Source organism: Camelus ferus, chromosome 10, assembly GCF_009834535.1.
Source record: "Camelus ferus isolate YT-003-E chromosome 10, BCGSAC_Cfer_1.0, whole genome shotgun sequence".
Lineage (NCBI taxonomy): Eukaryota > Metazoa > Chordata > Mammalia > Artiodactyla > Camelidae > Camelus > Camelus ferus.
This window is the reverse complement of record NC_045705.1, coordinates 42,859,332-42,880,945: the sequence shown is the minus strand read 5'-3', so window position 1 is coordinate 42,880,945 and position 21,614 is coordinate 42,859,332. Positions and strand designations below refer to the sequence as shown.

Genomic DNA, 21,614 nt, shown 5'->3' with positions numbered 1-21,614 from the left:
TTTCTGGAAGTACTTATGGTTTTCTATAGCAATCTCCTCCTCCATTACACCCAGCACTCTTCACATTGGAGAATGACATGACTATTCATCAGACCCTGCTTTCTGTTCTTCTTTTGTTCTGGTTTTCTTCAGAGCTGGTTTGCAAGAAATCCAGTTCTGCTGCTGTACAGCCATGCCTCACTATGAACGCCGAACATAGTCTGATCACGATTTTGTTGAATCTGGATGTCTTAACCTTCTAGACACTCAAAACACCCAGGAAAGAGTATTATCCACCAATCATGATATTTAAACTGTGCCACTGCCTCTGGATAAATTTACTTGTTCTATAAACCTTAATCATGCAGCACCGCATGTTAAATTAATCTTTGTTCTGCTCTAGAAGAATTTACAGTCTGACCAAATATAAATTCCAAAATGCTTTAATGAAAGGCAGCATCTTTGGAATTAGTGCAAAGTCTCCCCAAGGGGTGATGGGAAAGGGGCAGCCTTCTTTTGCAGCATATTTCCCAGTTTATAAGAACATTAGCTCCATGTGTTGCAGTTTTGCCTTAACACGCTCTATCTCCTGGGATGTAATGGCAGAATACCCTTTGAAAGAAAAAAAAAAGACGTATAGAAATGTAAGGTTTAAGATTCTTCACTCACTCCAAATTGTCATTTAGAAAATTCTCCTTCATGCTTTTACAGAGTCTAGAGCATGACACATATTACAGTCTACTATAATTGTGCAATTATCTGTCTGTCTCCTCTCCTAGATGTGAGCCCCCTGCAGGGTTAGGGTTTACCAAACCTCAGTTTCTAGCATAGGAAACAAACTGGCAGTGTACTCACAGGCGCTCTACAGAAGAAAAGAAAAGGGAGGGGAGGGAAGAAGAGAGAGAGCAAAGCAGGCATTATGATTATCCTTAGTGGGAATGAGACTATTCCATGCAATTGCTTCAATCTGGCAGCCAGGAGAATCCCTGTTAAGAGGTGTGGTCAATCTTTTACCACGGGGATGGCTCAGCACAAGGATCTCAGCCGTCAGCTACACCAAGCTGGGTATAGTCTAAGTATCTTTTGTAAAATGGACAAATAATATTAAAGTCTTGTAGATATTTTATTGCAAACTCTACTACTTCATACTCCATGAACATCACTGCTGCTGAAGGCCACAATGGGATTCTAACTCTATGTTTTAGTGTAAAATGCTTTCAATTTGTCATATCTCAGTGTTATGTCCCTACCCCACAACTGATATGTTGAAGCTGCCACCCCCAGGACCTCAAAATGGGACTGTATTTGGAGGTAGGACCTTTAAAGAGTTGATTAAGGTAAAAAGGGGCTATGAGGGAGGGTGGGTCACAATCCAATCTGACTGGTGTCCTTATAAGAAAATTTAGACGCATTAAGAGACCCTAGTGGTGCAGTACACAGAGGAAAGACCGTGTGAGGACACACAAAAATCCCCATCTGCACACCAAGGAGAAAGACTTCAAAAGAAACCAGTCCTTCCAACAGCAGGAGGACTTCCAGCCTCCAGAACTATGACAGAATGAATTTCTGTTTGTCACCCAGTATTTTGTTATGGCAGCCCCAGAAAACGAAAACACTTAGAAATAGCACTGATCTTTAGTAAAAACATTAAGACGAATCTTGGTTCTTCCACTAACCAGCAAATAATCACTTTTTAAATTTAACTTAAAAAACTGAATTCCCTGCCGGATTATTTTAAAGCAAATCCCAGATAAATCATTTTATGCAAAAAACCAAAACAAACAAACAAACAAAAAACAACCAACCACTGAATAAATGAATGGAGTGAGTTACCAAGTACAAAGATCTAGAAAAGTATTACAAGTTAAAATTAAAAAGAAACCCACTTGGATGCTCCCTGATAAATTTCTTATCTTTGGAAAATCTGAGTTTTCTCATTTCTGAAATAAGATTGTTGGAAAGGGAAAGATAAGTTATTTTGTCCCTTAAAGAGTCTGTAATTTACTGTTAAGTACATGATTGGTAATGCTGGTTCTGCTGGTGGTGATGGAAAGTCAAGGGATTCAAGCCAGGATTTCAGCAGCCGTGAGTATAAGAAGATTTTATAACCAACATATGGCATGTATTTGCACTGACTTGAAGACTATCATTAGAAACGAACTTTTTCAATCCGGGAAGATAAAATCTAAGGATCTATAATGTGATTGTATTTTATTACAAGAGGCTACATTATGCTGCAGTAACAACCAGCCTCTGAATCTCAACAGCTTCACATCTGACTTATTTATCTTTTTAATGCATATTTCCAGTGCAGGTCAGCACTGCACATGCTCAGGGATCCACACTGATAAGGGTTTAATCTTAAACAATTACTTTGGCACGGAAAAAGAAGGGGCAAATTGAACACCGCTCTTAAAATTTCTGTTCAGAAGCAACCAAATGTCACTTGCATTCAGATTTCACTGGGAAAAGTAAATAACATGGCTATTGTCAATATTAAAGCAGATGAGGAGTCAGAGTTTAGATAATACTACAAAGTGACAGTAATTAAAATACTGTGCTATTGGCACAAAACAGACATAGAGTTCAATGGAACAGAATAGAGAGCCCAGAAATGAACCCACACACCTATGGTCAATTCATCTTTGACAAAGGAGGCAAGAATATACAATGGATAAAAGACAGTCTCTTCAGTAAGTGGTGTTGGGAAAGCTGGACAGCCACATAAAAATCAATGAAGTTCGGACACTCCCTCATGCCATGTACAAAAATAAACTCAAAATGGCTTAAAAACTTACATGTATGACATGATGTAAAACCATAAAATAGAATATAGGCAAAACATTCTCAGACATAAATTGCAGTAATATTTTCTTGTCTCTCAAGGCAAAAAAAGTAAAAGCAAAAATAAACAAATTGAACCTAATCAAACTTACAAGATTTTGCATGGCAAAGAAAACTGTAAACAAAATTTTTTAAAAATCTACAGACTGGAAGAAAATATTTGCAATTGATGCAACCAACAAGGGCTTAATTTCCAAACTATACAGACAGCTCATGTAACTCAATATAAAAAAAAAAATCAAAAAATGGGCGGAAGACCTAAATAAGACATTTCTCCAAAGAAGACATCCATATGGCCAACAGGCACGTGAAAAGATGCTCCACATCACTATTTATTAGAGAAATGCAAATCAAAGCTACAATGAAGTATCACCTCACACCAGTCAGAATGGCCATCATCAAAAGCTCCAGAAATAATAAATGCAGGAGAGGGTGTGGAGGAAAGGGGATCTTCCTACACCATTGGTGGTAATGTAAATTGGTACAGCCACTATGGAAAACAGTATGAAGAGTCCTTTAAAAACTAAAAATAGAGTTACCATATGATCCAGCAATCACGCTCCTGGGCATATATCCATAGGAAACTCTAACTCAAAAAGATACATGCACCCCAATGTTCATAACAACACTATTTACAATATCCAAGATACAGAAGCAACCTATATGTCCATCAACAGATGAATGGATAAAGATATGGTGTTGTATATATACATATGTATATACACCACAGTGAAGTACTACACAGCCCTAAAAATGAAATAATGCCATCTGAAGCAACATGGATAGACCCAGAGATTATCATATTAAGTGAAGTAAGTCAGACAGAGAAACACAAATATCATATGATATCACTTATATATGGAATCTGAAAAAAAAGATACAAATGAACTTATTTACAAACCAGAAATAGACTCACAGACATAGAAAACAAACTATGGTTACCAAAGGGAAAAGGGGTAGGGGAGAGAGATAAATTAGGAGTTTGGGATTAATATATACACACCACTATGTATAAAATAGATAAACACACAAGGGTATACTGTACAGCACAGGAAACTATATTCAATACTTTGTAATAACCTATAATAGAAAAGAATCTGAAAAAGAATATATATATGTATATGTATAACTGACTCACTATTCTGTACACCTGAAACTATCACAACATTGTAAATCAACTATACTTCAATAAAAATAAATTAATTAATTTTACAAACCCTTCCCCCCCAAATTACTTAAATAACAAGGAAAGAAAATAAATGCATGAAATTATCTTGTCTTTTCAAATTACTGATCAAGTTTTTTCCATGAACTGTGAACTTGGCAGACATCTTTCAGTCCCCAGTCTCTAACCTAAGTCAGGAAGAGTATCCTTTCAATATGCCTTTGAAAAAAAATAAAGACTTCTAGCCAGAGGAGGGCCAAGAAAGAAACAGGAAATATCTGAAAAGACTCTTTTGATGATATACATCTCTTGAAATTACAAATTTTACACTGTTTCATAAAAAGAGTGAATTAATGAGTCAGTTAATTAGCCTGGCAAAGGAAAGAGTCTCTTCTGATCATTGACCAATAATCTCTGAAAAATATTATTGGTTCCATTTTACAGATGAAGAAACTGAGGCTCAAAAAGGTCAAATAATCAGTTCAAAAATCCAAAATTTGGTCTTCTCTACTCACTTCCTTCACTTTCTGTACCCTTACCTCCCTTTTTACTTCTTCCTGTCTACCTCAAGTGACTTTCTTTTTCTGCTCGTTGATAGAATTTCAAAATCTGGGATCCGGGAAGACCCCAATGAGCTGCATTCTCAAGAAACAATGACACATGTCACTCTAGCTTTTTTCAAGGCCCTTTATTTGCTACCTAACATATTCAGACAGAACTTTAGTTTTTAATCCTTGTATCAGGATTTGCATTTTAAAACCAAGTTTGAGATATAGATTAATTTTGATGAAAGAAGGAATCCTTCATGGTGAGATTATAAACTTACGGGGAGGAAGAAATGTCAGTGAAGGCTTTTCTGGTGCCCTTGAAATCACACCACTGCAGCATCCAGCCTACATAGAGGGATGGCCTTGCTCTGATTCTTCCAAACCAGGTGCCAGAAATTTGCTATACAAAGATGGTCATCCTTGAGTAGGACCCATGAATCAAGAAATTTAGTCCAAAAAAAAAAAGAAAGATTTCAAAAAATGCAGGGCATGAGGGAGATGATTTTAGACACTCAATTCAGCCACAGTGTTTTTAAAAGGGAAAACCCATGAGCGTTCATGTTCTCATTTGCTCAGAGGTGAGTCATCCATTCTTTTACCTTTTTCTGTCACTCACTCGGCCTGCGATTCTCCTCTAAAACATCTGGTTACTCCTACAGATGTTTCCAGACTGACTCTTGCACCCTTTCCTCACAGCTTGCTGGATCCCCATCTTTTAAGAGTCGGCTCTCCTTCAATGGGTGCTCAGTAGCAATTCAACACAGGACTAGCATGAGGATAACCTGAACTGATCAGAGGTACATCTGAACTAAATACAATGGTCTGCGAAGGCAATAGGTCCATGCCAAAATTTGTGCTATACTCTAGTCAAAGAAAGACAAGGAAATGAATACAGGGGCTACTTGCCAGAAAGCTCTGATCCTGCCCTGATTTTCCCATGGCTATCTGGCAAGCCAGCAAGCACTTGAGTTTTATTTCTTCGTTGGTACTTGCCTCCTTTTTTTCCCCAGTGTTGCAACTTGCTTACCTAAGTCTCATCAACCCACTTGAGCAAGTGTAAGTGGGAATTTCCATGGAACATATTTCTCAAGAACCTCTGATGCTGGTCACTGAATGGCAAGCAGCTGTGTTGTCTAATGTACACAGAATTTAATTAACCCTTTTTGCTATTATCACTTTTCTACTCCAATGCTTTAATGTTCAACCAGAGAGACTAAATTTAGAATATGCCTCTTTTCTGAGAGCTCTAAGTACATCTAAAGAGCTAAATCTGATAGATAAAGTCAGAAACTGAGACGTGACCCAAAAATGGGATTTTTCTATGGCTCCTCATTAGATAGATGGCTTGGTTCTGGGTACTTTAGGTTGACCCACAACTCAACAAACTCTGATAGAAACCTACTATGAGCCATTGAAATAGTAACATGGACACAAGGAGAAAATGACCAATTATTTTTTTTTTAATTTATTTATTAAAAATTTTCCTTTATTTAAATTTTAAAAATTGTATCAAATATTTAAAGGGTACTTTCCATTTACAGCTATTACAAAGTATCAGCTATATTCCCCAGGTTGTACAACACATCCTTGAGCCTGTCTTACACCCAATAGTTTCTATCTCTCACTCCCTGACCCTTTTTTGCCCCCTTCTGCCCCACGCTAGTGTGTTCTCTGTATCTGTGCATCTGCTTTCTATTTTTTATTGAAGTGTAGTTGATTTACAATGTTAGTTTCAAGTATACAGCAGTGATTCAGTTATACGTATACACAAACACACACACACACACACACACACACACACACACACACACAGAGACACACTCACACACATAGATACTCAGTGTCTTTTCCATTATGGCTCATTACAGGAAATTAAATATCATTCCCTGTGCTACACAGTAGGTCTTTGCTGCTTATCCACTTCACATACAGTAATGTGTATCCATCAGCCCCAAACTCCCCATCTAACCCTCCCCACCTTTCTCCCATGGTAACCATAGTTTTCACATTTCTGAATTAAAATAGTACATGTAGAATACAGAAATACATTAAAAAATTCATACAGAAAAATGCACATAGGTACACAAACTGAGCATGCCGACATCAAGAAACTAATTACATATATTTGGCTTTAAATCCCCAGCACTGTTTTAAATAATCATCCTAATAATATTTAACATTTAACCAACTTAAATATATTTTTCCAACAAGGGGGGATGAAAACAAATAAGCAACAACAACAGTGGCAACAAAAACGTCTCTCTGAGTGGGGTTCTACAGTGTGCCAGGCACTGGACCAGGCACCGGAGGTCAAAAGTCACAGTGCGGGGGAGGCGTCTCTTGGCCACCAGAGGTCTCAAACTGAGACTCAGGCTGCCAGTGCTGTTTTCAGGCATATAGTTCAAAGCGTGGTGGTGGACAGAGAGAAGAGAAAGAAGAATTTGAAGATCTAGGGGTGCAGTATGCTCTTTCTGATTAACTGCTAACCACCACTGCCTACTGTCATGTGCCCACCTGCTTCACACGCTTATGCCCACTTACAGGGCCACAACCAATTCAAGGCTCTTCTATTCTCAGGGTTGTCATCTGCAGTTTGAATTTCCACGTTCAGCATCAAGCTCTGTGAGGAATCCCTGAGCAAACCTCCAAGATCTCTAAGCAGCTACTGTGCACTTAACACAAATCCAGAGGCCAGGCTAGGTAGTGACAACACCAATAAACCTAAAAATCAACCATCCCCTTTGTAGGCGATGTGGAACATCCAGTGAACCCCTCATTAACCTTCTAAGCAGCCATAGTAGTCATACAGTCAGCACTAACCAACCTCCTAAAACAAAGAAATAAAAGTAAAAATCATAGCCAATTTTTACTGATTTTTCTAAAGCGGTGGCTTTCTTTGTATCTCAGGAAATTATTAAATGTTTTCTCTTGCTCTCATCCTTTTCGCTTCGTCTCCATCCCTGCCGCCCTCTCGTAGCCATTGCTTCTGCTGCCTTGTTGCTGTTTTAAAGTTGCGGTCACCTAGCCTGTGAAGTGATAGGTGGCAGTGATTTCATCTTACCCATCTTGTATGCCCACTGCCTAAAACACTGTTCAGGCAGCTGCTCAATACATGTGGGTTAAATGATGAGGAAAATATAAAGAGCAATCCAAGTATATGAGACTAAATTCGAATATGAGACTTAAAATGTAAGAAGCAAGTTAATTCGCTAGAAAATTCTAGCCCACTATAAAATGTTAGAATTGGAAAGGATCTTTTATGCCATTTGGTCCAATATCCTTATTTTTAAAATGAGGGTCATATACACAGAAAAGTCACTTAGCCAGCAGCAAGGGTGAAGTCAGGCATAGACGTCTCTGAAAGTCATGCAAATCTCCTCACCACATAAATAGCCTTTTCTGCTTAACTTCCCATTTTCATCACTTGTAGCTTTGGTATTGCCTCAGCAAGACACCCAAAATGTTCTCATGATTTTTCTTCTGATTTGTTTTTTATCAGTTAATGTGTGTGGTTGGTTTGTTGTTGTTTTTTAATGAGTCAGACTCTTCTTTAACTGTAGTGACCTTTCCTTAATCTTCAACTACTTCTCTTTTGTTTTAAATATTCTACGTCACCTAAATTTTCACCATCCCTTTCAAGTTTAAGGGGGAAAAATTATGCATAGTAGAAGGAGGTTTGGAAACTATCCTCAGATGTGACGTGAATTGATGGGGCAGGGGGTAGTGGCCCAGACTCATGAGGAAATACCAGAGCCTAGATAGCGCCAAGCCACAGGATAGAACCCACCTGAGAGGTCTGGCGAGGGGGTCCCAAAGGACAGTTTTTGCAAAGGAATAAAAGTTAATGGATGAGAAAGCTCACTTGGGATATCTTTCCCAAAAAGTAAGCAATGTAAAAATAAAACAAAGTCCACTGTTGGTAAATTCATTCAAATATTCATTTATTTAACTGACATTTAGAAATCATGCTCACTCATACCCAACCTCCTACTAGCCAGCGAGGCTAGAGTGGAAAAGAACAAACCTTTCCTCAAGGAGTCCAGGTTCAAGAGACAAAGGAATATTAGAGGAAAGTTCTCAGATGCATTGATTTTGAGCAAAGGTCTAGGTTTATTTCAAAGGTGCCACAAGGACACTAACTTCAAAGAAAGTCCATTCAAATCTTGTTTTTTCAAAGATAATCTTTATAGAAACAAAACAAAACAAAATAAAACACTGCCCTGATAAGATTGTTAGTCTAGATACTAGAAAGGAATGTCTGTTAAGTTTGTTGATCTAGTCCCAAGTGTTTAAAGGGTTTAAATTTGTGTAACTATCATACTGTCAACTGAAATAAATGCGCAGCCTTAAAGTTAAGAGTTATGTTTTATTTGGCGGGAGGACTCGAGCCAGGATGACAGCCTCTCAGATCGCTCTGAGGGACTGCTCCAAAGAGGTAGGGGAGGAGCTAGGATATATAAGAGCTTTACAACAAAGACAGGTAGTTGGAACAATAAAAGATTGCTTGTTATCTAAAGAAAGCCAGGCATCTCAAGTTAAAGAATTTAGTGCTTTTCTATGTATGGGAGGAAGCAAACATTTGGGCTCACTGAATTCATTCCTTTGACAAGGACTTAGCTATCTAGGGCCAGTATCCTGTCCTTTCTTATTCTGAGTCTGCTCAGAGTGCACCATTGTGAGTGGCTGCAGAGGCCGGGCTGCAGGCCTGTCCTCGCTGAGGGGTGGTGGCAGCCACTGATGACTTGGTTTCAGCATTCTTCGTTTACTAATACGGTTGCAGTATTTTTCGTTCACAATACATATACCCATTTTGCAGACTAAACTCTAATTTCACTGATCCAAAAGTTAATCAGATACACTACCAATCGCTTTAAGTATGTTATCAAAAAGTAATAATGCTTTTTTCTCAGATTTGAGGTACTTCATTTCTTTTTCAAATTCCTAAAATTCATCCTCAGAAAAAGGTGAGACAACATAAACTGAAAATTATAATGTATACTCTCTATCATGAATAAAGCTAGTGACAAAAGTTTTCTGTGACCAATAAGGATTATTAGTAAAGACAAAAAAATAACAGTATAAAATACTCAGATTGCATAGAGTTAGAAGACACACAGTCGGTCCCTACCAGGAGAACGTCAGTGGTTTTCTATCCTCTACCACACCCCAGATGGAATATTCCGTCAACTAGCAAATTCTCTACATTCTGACTCTCATTCATTAAGTATTCTTACCATTATTTGACTAGCAGTAAAAAGCACTTTATGGGCAGAGAGACCTGGTTTGAATGTCTGCCCCACCAATTAACCAGGTTTGAAGGTTAGACAAGTTATTTAAAATTTCTGAACATCAGCTTCCTCATGGCTAAAATGGAAATAATTTCTCATTCAATAGAGCTGTTATACGTAAGACAATGCATGTGAAAGTATTCGACACAAAGTAAGCATCCAATAAATTGTAATTATTTGAATTAAATTATCATCATTTTTTTCCCAGCCAGCACTCTGCCCATTGCATGGGTTAGAAATCAAAGCATCTTTGATTTGAATCTTAGCTCCAAAACTGATTAGCTATGACATCCAGATAGATCATTTAGTGTTTCTTATTTGAATTCCTTATCTATAAAATTAGAACTACGTTACAGAGCTGTGCTAACAACTAACCTCAATAATACAAGGAAGTGCCCACTGCCATGTGGACTAGTTCTTCACTAAGTGATAGTCCCCATATTCAGCATGCCCGGGTCTGGTGTTCTGGCCCGTGGAGCAGCAGTCCTGTCTTATCAGTGAACAAACTGTCATTTAACTTGTTGGTTCAGTGGTGAAGTATTTTCAGTGTGAGTGGTCCTCTAGGGCCTGCTCACCCGTGGAGGTGACCAAAATCACATTAAAACAATCTGCAAAATTGTGGACCAGATCAGGTGATGTTACCAATCCTTGTCCACATAAGAAGTCCTGCCCCATGGAAGTCATCTGTTCTCTGGTTTAAAATGAGCATAAGCATATTAAAAAGAAATGAAAATCAGAGTACTGAATTTCATATTCCATGACATCTAAGACGAGAGAAAATGTTTGGAAAATCCCTGTGGGGAGAGTGCAGGAGACCGAGTCCAATTTGGGGTCCAGCTGGTTGCCAGGCAGGGGAATAGTTTAACTTCAGGCGCTCGCACCTCTGTTGCCCTTCCCCAGTTCCTCCTTGTGCCCCGGGCGTCCATCTCTGCTGCAGGCTCCCGGCATCCTAAACCGCGTCTATCCCCTGATGAGTCTGCAGTTCCTCATTTCAGTGTCTTTGCACCCCCGCCAGAAGCGGCTCTGTGCCCCTTTCCCCCCCCTTTCTTCCACATCTGCACAACTTTGAAGACTCAGCTCATGTCACTTCCTCTGGAAAGATTCCGTTCTCTCACACCACAACACCCTTCCCCTGTGTTTCTTTGGACTCTGTCTTGACCTTCATTATAGATGCCACAGGGAATATCTTTTCTCTTCTCCATCTTCTTTAAAGCATTAAATATAGACACCATGTCTCATTTCTACATTCCCTCCACTTTTTTTTTTTTTTTTTTTGCCTCAAGCCTAGCCTGTACTTAGTACTCATTAATACTTCTCTTGAGACTGACAGGTCAAACTTTAAGATAAAAATAAGATCAAAGTTCCAAGTAAAGATAAAAATAAGCAGCTTTACCTTTAATTGGAGAGTGGATGGCAAGTTTGGGGATCTTCCAGCATGTTGTTCTTAGCAAGTTTTTGTTGTTGGTATTTGTTTCATTTTGGTTTTAGGGTAGGGTACATTTTTTTTTAATCTCTAAAAGGGGAATAATAATTACTATTCAAGGTGATTGTAAGATTTGAAGAAGACACCATGTAATGTGCATAATGTGGTATTTGGACCAAGGTGAGAAATCAATAGATGTTGCTAATCTAACCCAACTATCAGAAGTCTTTTCATAAAAAACAACTTACACGCAAAACTAGTGACTGACATAGACTTTACTAAAGATTTCAAGGGGAAAATAGAGAAAAGAGTTTACATTTTGTTCCCTACCACAAACCACAGAATATCCTCAATGGAAGACTCTTCTGGCCATAATGGTACCAGGGATTTCCTCTTTGACCCTTGGGTAACTACCTAGAGTGAGAATGGTTGACTTATATGATAGATGAATGCTGAACTTTAAAAAAAAAAAACTGCTAAGCAGTTTTACACAGTGGTTGTACCATTCTACATTCCCACCAAGAGTATATGAGAATTGCAGTCTTTCCATACCTTAGCCAACTTTTGGTATAGTCAGTCTTCAATTTTAGCCATTTTATATCTTATATCATAACAGTCTTATATCTCTAATACATAAAGAATTACTTAAATTAGTAAGAAAAGAACAATAAAAAAATGGACATGATTCTTGAATAAGTGCTTAACTAAACATGAGATGGCTCATTCGTCTGCTGAGAGTAGGAGCAGGAAGATCCTAAGGAGAAGGATGAATCTTTAAAACAGGCCATGAAAGGAATGAAAAGAATTCATGACCAGGAGCCACAGAAGGATTCCATGGGAACACTGGGAGCCTTGTTGAAGCATTATTCAGCAGGGCCGCATCATTTCTCCAACACTGTTCAGTCTTTGGGGAATAGCAATGGACAATCAGGGTCCAAGTCAGAGATAGTAACTGTTGCAACGAATTATTCAGCAAGGGATATCAGGGTGAGATCACTGCATTAACAAATAATCCCCAAATTCCAATGAACTACTTTAAAAAAAAAGTTTGTTTCTTACTTGACATTGACGTGTAGGTCAGTGGATGGTCTCTGCTCTACGCAGTCTCTCAGGCACCCAAGATCTTTTGTCTTGTCTCTCCTGTAGGTCTTTGCAGTTCTCCTCATTCATCCAGTGGTTGAAGCGAAAACGCTAGGATTAGACTTCGGAGGCTTTGCTGAGCCAGGCCTGGTAGCGCTGCTCATCACTTCCATTCAAACTCCACTGGTCAGAACGTTGTCATTGGTTTTATCTAAGTGCCAGGGGAAACGGAAAAAGAAATCACATGTCCTGGAGATGAGGGTAGTAAAGACACTGGTGACCACTTTCAGTCTCTTACAAGCAGAAGTCAGGTACCAGAATATTTTTCAGTATAAGACAGAAACAGACACACAGGAATTTTTCAAACTCAGTTTACATAGGGACATGATGTATTATACACCCCCATCTCCCCTTCTCCTCCTGAAAGCTGGTTCATGCCCCCACTTCCTTAACTTCCTTAGCACTTAGTGCCCAGTCTTCCTTTTTACCTTATTCCAGGCATCACCTCTCGGTTGTATATTAGCATTCATGTTCCTCCATCGACTCTCAGCCCTGTGCTGAGAGCCCACCTTTGTGCGTGAGTTCACTCCCTCTACAGATATCCATTCCTGCTGCCTGTGGTCTGATTTACACCTGTGCTTGGGTAGTGGGTTTCCTCTGCTCTTTTCTTTGCCTGTTCAAAGTCTTACTTATTCATCAAGGCTCAGCTTAGTTCAAAGGACACTTCTCCGTGAAGTTTTTCCGTAATAACTAAATACCTAGGCCGTAGACCATTTTTAGATTCTAGATCTTCCATTTATTTATTTTGATCTTAAGACTGTGAACTGAAGCGCTTTGAGGGTCTTTTTCACTCATTGGCAAAATGGAAATAACAGTTGTCTTACAGAATAGTGGTAAAGATTCAAATCTAGTACATAAAAGTGCAAAGTATCTAGTGGATAATAGCTATTCAAGAATCCCAAATGATCATTTCTATCCTGCTCAGAACTTCTTTGGCATCTTTATTTTATCAGTTCTTTCACGTCTTATCCCATTTCCCTTGTGTTACTTGTCTTCTCCTTGTACTGGATTTTGGATCACGCACAATTTTTTTTTCTTAAGCGTGTGTGTATGTGAGTGTCTGTGTGTGTGTGTGTCAATTCTGAATAGGGCTGAGCACATTTATTCATGGCACAGAGCCAATAAATGTGTTTCTCATCAGAGAAGTTCTGTGGTTCTCATTAGAAAAGTAGGTGGTGAAAAGATTTAAGCTAATGTGTTCAGTACAAGAAACACAGAGACACTCTTTTTTAACAAGAAAGAATCCTGTATAAGCAAACACAAAACATATTTAGTAGACATGGAAGTACAACATGAACTGTACCAAGTTTCATAAATACAAAGGATTATTATTACAAAGCACAATAAAATTGAAGTTAAAATTTTGTGTCCTCCAGTTACCATTAAGAGAGTCCAGTTCACAACTGCTTTTTTTCTTATTGTTTTCCTTCCCAGAAAGTGAGGCAGAATGATTCCCTGTTGAGAGAAATTAAACTTGTTGGTCATTTCCCACCAAAAAATTGCTTTATAGAGCCAAATACCATTCTGTATCTGCTAAATACTGAAGAAAAGACCCATTGGCATTTGGTTTAAGCAACTAGAGAGAGGCTTCAGCATGTGACCAATTATTCATGTATACTGGAGAAAAAGTTGACAAAAGATTCAAAAATTAAAGGCCCACACCAAAATAAGTGGTCTTTAACATATTTTGTGTATTTCAGGTTCACAGAGTTTTTTCCCATCACACATGAAACTGACAAATATACCAAACCCTTTTACTGTATGTAGTGTTCATCTTTGTATAGATCTTTTCAGGAAGGCTTTACAGCTTTGAAGTTGCTGTTCCTTATGTGTTTCTAAGAAACTATAAAGTTACCAAGTTAGTACATGGAATTAAAAACTGGGGCTGAAATAAAGAATAAAGACAACTAAAAATATTTCATGCCCTCATTTTTTTGAAAGCTTGAAGCAATTTTTTTTTAAGAGTTTATGTTATGGCCCTAGTTGAAAATACTTCTATCGTTGCCATTTTATTCTGTAGAGCATTAAACTAACATGGAATCTAGGTTGCTTCTGATTAGATAAAGCCTTTTCAGGTTTAAAGATTTCCTGCCTACTCTAGGGACTTCTGTAATTAAACAAAATGCGAGAATGTCACACGTGTTTATATAATTTATTAAATTAGAATTGATTCTGATAACTAGCCATTACGTATAGGGCAAAATGCATCTGCAGAATGCTCAGTCTTTTGCACACACGCACTGGCTTCCTTCCATAACAACGATATATTAAACACCTACTATGTGAGGCTTGGTACAAGTTGCTTTACAGATTACACCTATTGGCCAGAGTGCAATCCCCCTACCCTCTTTGCCACTCACCAGCTACAGACACAACCAGAAAAGAAGTTCTGGAACCAGTCATCTTGGGAAAAGGTATGGCCAGCTAAATCTACCACCCTGTTTTTCTTGGCTATGTCCCAAGATAAAAAACTCTCTGCTCATCTGCACTTTTAGGTACTCTGTCACCCTAACCATCCATCCATCCACCCATTCATCTATCCACCCATTCATCTATCCATCCATGCATCCATTTATTCAAAACTATTCAAAAGTATGCACTGACTTACTGTGAGTTAGGTACTTCCCTAAGGGATGCAAAAAGATGTGGTTTCGAATCCCACAGAACTTTAGTAGAAGAGATGGTACTCAAGTAGTTACCTAAATACCGAAGCAGTTATGTACTAACATAAGAAATATGGTAGAAAGGTATCATATGCTATGAGACAGAATAACAGTGAGGTCTAATTTTACTTTGGGGATTGAAAAAAAAAAGAACTTTAAGAAAATAGCATTTAAACTGGGTATCTAAGGATGACTAGGAGTTATTCAAGTAAGAAATGGAAGGAGCGGGTAGAGTATTCTGGGAAGAAGCTCTAGTGCTGACTGTGTCTAAGCGTTAGAGTAACTGAACGGGGACTAGTGAGGCAACAGCATGGTAAGTAGAGGAAGGAACAGAGGGAACTAGAGCCAGATTATGGAGGACTCAATATGCCTTTCAGAGGTTTTAGATCTTTTCTTAAAACTACTAGAAAGTATTTACACTACTGATTATTTTATGTAATATAATCTTTATAATACTTATAAATCACAAGTATTTATAATACTAATAATTTAAAGCAGAGGACTGACATGATCAGATTTACCTTTAGAAAAAAATCACTCTGGTTGATGGTGAGGAGAAGATATACAGAGAGGGTCCAGAGAAGATATGGGATATTAGACAAGAGCTAATGATGGTCCCTTGGACAATAAGGGTAGCAGAGTTGAGAGCTATTTGTCATTTAAAATAAAGAAGATAATGACTGTTGTAGCCACCTCCAAGATGTTTCTCAATGAACCTCACCTCCTGGTATTCATGCTCTTGTATAAGCTAGTTCCATAGTAAATCAGATTGACCGGTGTGACCAATAGAATGTTACAAAAGTGACAATGCATGACTACCAAGGTTAGATCATAAAAGGCATTGCAACTTCTGCTTTGGTGTCTTAAATCACTTATTCTGGGGAAAGCCAGCAGCCATGTCCTGAGTACACTCAACAGCCCTTTGAAGAGGTTCAGGTGGAGGAGAATTAGGGCTTCACATCAGCAATCAGGAGCCGACCTCAAAGTGGGTGTTTCTGTCAAGCCTTCAGATCAGTGCAGCCTTGGCAGAAATCTGACTATATTCTTAAGAGAGACTCTAAGCCAGAAGTGCCCAGCAAGTCATATCTGAATTCTTGAACCATAGAAACTGTGAGAGATAACAAATGGTTATTGTTTTAAATTACTAATTTGTTGCACAGCAATAGGCACTTAATATGGTGATACTGAATACCGTAACTGACAAAGAGGGAGATATCAAGGATAATTCCTAGATTTCTGGCTTTCAGAGCTGATTTGATATGCTTTTACAAATAATGTAGGCAGTGACCTAGTTTTTTGAGGGTAGAACAAATCAGTTTTATTTTTGATGGATTTGGGGTGCCTTTGGGACATCTAGTGATTACAAATATCAGGATTCTTAGTTGCAAGCAAAGTAAACAAGCTTTGTCTGACTTATACAGAAAATAATTCACTGGGAAAAAATCTTTGGAAGAAAAATATGAGAGAAAAATCTACACAGACTTGTAGTAGACAAATATTGCTTAAACAGGACACAAAAAGCACTGGACATATAGAATAACCTGGAAATTCTCATCTTCAAAATGTTTCTTTATCAAAAGACATCATTAAGAGAATGGATAGATAGAAGCAACCGAAGAGTGAGAGAAGATTTTATATACATATATAGATATAGATATATCTCAAAGGAATCATACCCAGAAAACTGAAAAAAATCTACAAATATTTGCAGTGCGTATGTTAACAAAGCAGTATATCCAAAATATACAAGAACACCTACAAATTAATGAAAAAGGCGAAGATCTCAAGAGAGAAATGGTCATAGGCTTGAATAAGCAGTTCAGAGAAGGAGCTACCCAAATGAAAAATATATACACGATCATTTCTAGGCCTCTTGGCTAAGATCAAGTGTAGTATCTGTTCTTATCAGTTTAATATCTGATATGTCATCTATCCAAGGACAATATATTAAATGGATTTGGAGCAGGGAGTTGGAATAGGAGCTTTCTCCATCCACTCCACGCATTGACCTGGTATCGCAGTACCTCCAGGAAAAGTGTACCAAAATAACAATAATAATAATTATTATTACTATTATATATATGGAAAAATGCCCAATTTCATTGTTGCTAGGAATTGAATGTTTATGTTCCTCCTCCAATTCATTTGTTGAAACCCAAATCCTCAATGTGATAGTATTTGGAGATAAGGCCTTTGGGAAGTGACTGGGTCTTCAGGGTGGAGCCCTTAGGATGGGATTAGTGCCCTTATGAGAAGAGACAAGAGAGAGCTTGCTTCCTCTCTCTCAGCCATGTGTGAATACAGGGAGAAGGTGGCTGTCTATAAGCCAGGAAGTGGGCCCTCCTCAAACATTAGATCTGCAAAGCCTTGATCTTAGACTTAGCCTCCAGAACTATGAGAAATAAATGTTTGTCATTTAAACCACTTCGTTTATGGTTTTTATTGTTATAGGAGCCTGAACTAAGACAACTATTTATCAAGGGAATTCAAATTAAAACTAGTTCAACACTACCACCTAGTCACCAAAGTGACTACAATGAAAATGCCAGAAAACACCTGGTGTTGATGAGAATATACAGAAACTGTGCTTCTTATACACTCTAATAGAAGAGTAAACTGTTACAATCACTTCAGAGAATTGTTTGAAAATATCTAATAAAACTGGACATTCACAAACCCTAGGAGCCAGCAATTCCACTCTTCAGTATGTATCCAATTGAATTGCATACACAATTTTACCAAAAGAAATGTTCTGAACAACAAGGCCATATGACCTTGAGCAAGTTATTTAACCTCTCTGTGCATTAGTTTCTTCATAGGGGTTTGACGTATTTCTGGCTGCATCCTCTGGGACAGTGAGGTCCTTCAGTGTCCTGTATCCTGATGCTCTCTGGCTGGAGGGAACTCTGTGGGCCATCTTAAGGACCAGCAACAGCTCCAGAAAGTTGCCCATGGCTGCTTCGACAGGACTTGTAAGACAAAACCAAACTTCCTTCTCCATGCAGCAAAGACTGGGCTGGCTGTCCCTCCACTCCTTGGAACACTCACATTGTCTGCAGGGTAGGGGCCTTGTAAAGCAGTCTCTTTTTTTTTTTTTTTTGACAGGGTTGTATTTGGACTCCATCATTTGTATTATGTACATATATACATACTGATATACACATATACATATGACTACCTCACCCAGTGTTATCTACCAGCCCCACCCCTCAGCGCTATGCCCTGCCCCTATCCAGGCCAGCGCCTTAGATGTTTCCGACCTGCCATATATATATATATCTCAATATTGTTCAGAAATGTTCTGAACAACATGACAAATAATAGTGGAGATAGCCCCTATTTGGCAATTACTCCCATGTATATAGGAAAATGGATTAATAAATTGTGTATTTTCACCTATAGGTAACTATAAACCAGTAAGAATGAATAGGCCTATAGCTATATGCAAAAATGTGGATGAATCCCAACAACATAATGTTAAGTAAAAGAAGCCAGACACAAAGAACTGCATGAAACTATTCATTCAAAGTTCAGAATCTACAGTTTTAGAAGTCAGGGTTATGGCTACCTTTGTAAGAGAGGCTGTAAGAGGAAGTAGGCATAAAGGAGGCTGCTGGAGGTGCCAATGACACATTTGTTGTTTGCAGTTTGCAATCATTCTTTAAGCCTATGCACTAAGGATTTGTTCACTTTTCTGTATCAATGTTATATTTCAGTAAAGAGTTTAAAACAAGTAAAAAAAAAATGTTATCTAGTGGCTCACAGAACCACCACTCTGGTGCAGAGCCAGGTCCATGAATACAGACTCAGGAACAATGGCCAAAATTATGCCATAGAACTGGTCAGATGAGAACCCAGCTGTGGACACTGTAGCTTGCAACCCTGACCCTGTGAATTCTGAGCACTGAGTCCTGTCACCAACTCCACCACAGCTGCTGGATCATTTCTCCCTTGACACCACAGCCAGAGAAATGTCTCACAAATTTCAATTCATTATGTCACCAGTTCTCCATTCAATGTCTGTGGCAGGCACATCTGATAGATGGATCCTATGCCATGTCCCTGGGCTCCCACTACAAGGATAGATGGGAAAGCAAGGATTTGGAATTTTAAACTTCTATTGTGGGACAAGGGCGCTCTCTCTCTCTCTCTCTCTCTCTCTCTCTCTTAATTTCCTCAAACAAGAAAAGAGGGTTCACATGCTAGGAGGTTAAAAACAAGGTCAGATTTTTTACTACGATTTGTCACACAGTAGCAGGGATTTGTCAGGATGTGAGCCTGTAACTTACTGGAAAAATCTGGGCCTGAGATATATATTTGGAATTACTAACATGTAAATGTCTCTTGACCCCGAGGGTATGGAGAACATCATCAAGACTACAGAAAGAAAAGAGAATGAGGCCTCATCAGGTCCAGCTCTGAGGAATTTCAACATATGACAGAACGTAAAGAAGGATGGGCTGCAAGGCTGATAAAGAAGTAAGGAGGAAAGCTAGAGGAGAGTGGGGTCGCAGAAGAGAAGGGGGTCTTTCAAGAAAGAGGGAGAATTTAATTGGGTCAAGTGATGTTGAAAAGACAGTGAAGACCAGGTGCCAAAAAATACACATTCTTTATGAAGACAAGGAGGTCACTGGTGACTGTAATAGGTGCTGTTTTCATGCAGTGACAAAGCAGAGATGGGGGAAGGCAGATTAGGATGGACTGAGAAGTGAGTGGGAGGATAAAGAATGAAGACAAGTGTAAATAACTATTTTGAAAAGTTTAATGATGAAAGAAAGCAGCAAAATTTTCTTTTGTCTCCATTAATAACACTTGTCTTCCTATACTGCCACCCACACCTTGTACTTCATAATAATTTGTAAAACCCAGGACATGGCTCTTTTTTTTTTTTTTTTTTTTTTTAAGGGTACTGGCTACTCTCACTAGAAACTCTTTAAAGGTCATGTCCCATATTCATTTTTTTCATACCTTTATATTCTAAGGGCTTAAAACAAATTTTCAAAATAAATGAATCAATGTTTTAAGGTACAATCTTCATAGGGACCTTGAAAAGGTCAGCGGTGAGAAAACTGAGACTGATAAAGCTTGCCTAATGTTTTCACGTTTATCTAGCTAAGCCTGTGAGTGGAAGAGAAGATTTAAATTGCAGTGTACCGTTAGGCTACACTGCCTCCTGAAACCTTCAGATGTACTGTATAAATTACATCATTCTCATGGTCATGCGTCTCCATTTCTAGACGTTGCACCTTCACGCCAGGGAGCAAGGAAGAAAACAAAGACGCAAAGAATGAGAGATGTATGCCAGGTGAGTCTGTTACATTTCATCAAGGAAACACTGCTTTTCTGAAAGATCCACCCAGTAGCCTTCTGGTAATGTCTTCTTGGCCAAGCTACCAGGAATAAAATGAAGCCTGTGACATCAAATTTCCCAAGTACATTGTTGTCCTGAATAAAACTGAGGCTATGTTAGTTGTGAAGAAGGAAAGAACCAATATTGGGTAGATAACTAGCAGCAACTAGCTCAGCACATAATCAGAAAACCATATATACAGAAAATTACCACTGGAATCGTATATACGGATAATTACGACTGGGAAGGCTCCTTATTAAAGTTATGAACACAACACAACTAAATTTTCTCCACCGGTAGAATATAATCATCTTTTTTCTTTCTAGTTGAATGCCCGTTGTTATAATACCTAGCATTTCATTTGCTGCCTTGGCATGGGTCATAGGGTCCCAAAGCCCTAACAGTTCGTCTTCTACCACCAGACATGCCTCCTGCCCAGAAGGAAAGTCCCCTCACGCAGCCAGTTCCCCTGCCAGCCGGACCAGCTGCACTCCACCTGGGCCTTGCTGCATGATTGCCTGCTGACCTGTGGAATTTTTCAAACAAACCAGTCACACTCTCCTGTAGGAACCGAGGGGCGCCTCATCCATCTTGTTAATCTAGAGCCTGCCTCCCACCACTCCTGCTTATTCACTCCCCTCAAGTACAGTCTTCGTGGCCCTAAGTGGTGAGGAATGTCCTCCTCCCCCAGCCTGAGTGTATGTGACCAGTAAACAGCTGTCAATCTCATTTGTCCAGAGTTGGGTGTCCTGTGTTTGATCATCTTGTATTATTTGGTGGGGTGGGGGAAATCCCTCCCTCACCAACGGGGTGAATAGGAGGTGATCTAAATAGTTGAGCAACAGAAAATTGCTAAAATTTGACGGGTTTTCACCTGTAAAGATAACAAGTTTATATGCTTACTTTAGTGACCATGCTGTTCCCAAAACAGAAATTCTTAAATTATGAAATCACTCCCGTTCGACAAGATGGTTATCCCGTGCTAGGCATGTGGAAAGAGACTGGATGAGGGAAACAAAACTCCTTTTGCTCTCTCAATAAGTAGAACAGATGGCATTTTGAATTTCTCTTTCTCTGTCTTCCTAGTACTTCATTTCTATATACCTGTGTTTACATATGGATGTGTGTGTATGTGCTTATCTTGTTCTCTGGCTCTCTGATCTCTCTTCCTAGTACATTTAATTAATGTAAGGTAACTGAAATTCCTTGAGAAA

General features: G+C 38.8%; 1 long non-coding RNA gene and 1 other non-coding gene across 9 annotated transcripts in view; one reads left to right on the top strand and one right to left on the bottom strand.

Moving 5' to 3' along the window:
* The window catches only part of LOC106730635, a 125,442-nt gene that overhangs the window by 68,261 nt on the left and 35,567 nt on the right, over positions 1–21,614 (bottom strand). For all 8 annotated transcript variants that reach the window (XR_004323250.1, XR_004323246.1, XR_004323244.1 and 5 more), the window contains exons 2-3: positions 13,768–13,842; positions 12,307–12,538 (exon numbers count right to left, since the gene is read on the bottom strand). This is a non-coding gene — a long non-coding RNA (uncharacterized LOC106730635). The remainder of the gene's footprint in view (positions 1–12,306; positions 12,539–13,767; positions 13,843–21,614) is intronic.
* Positions 16,908–17,096, top strand: LOC116666713. The gene has a single exon (XR_004323615.1). It is a non-coding gene; the product is annotated as a U2 spliceosomal RNA (small nuclear RNA).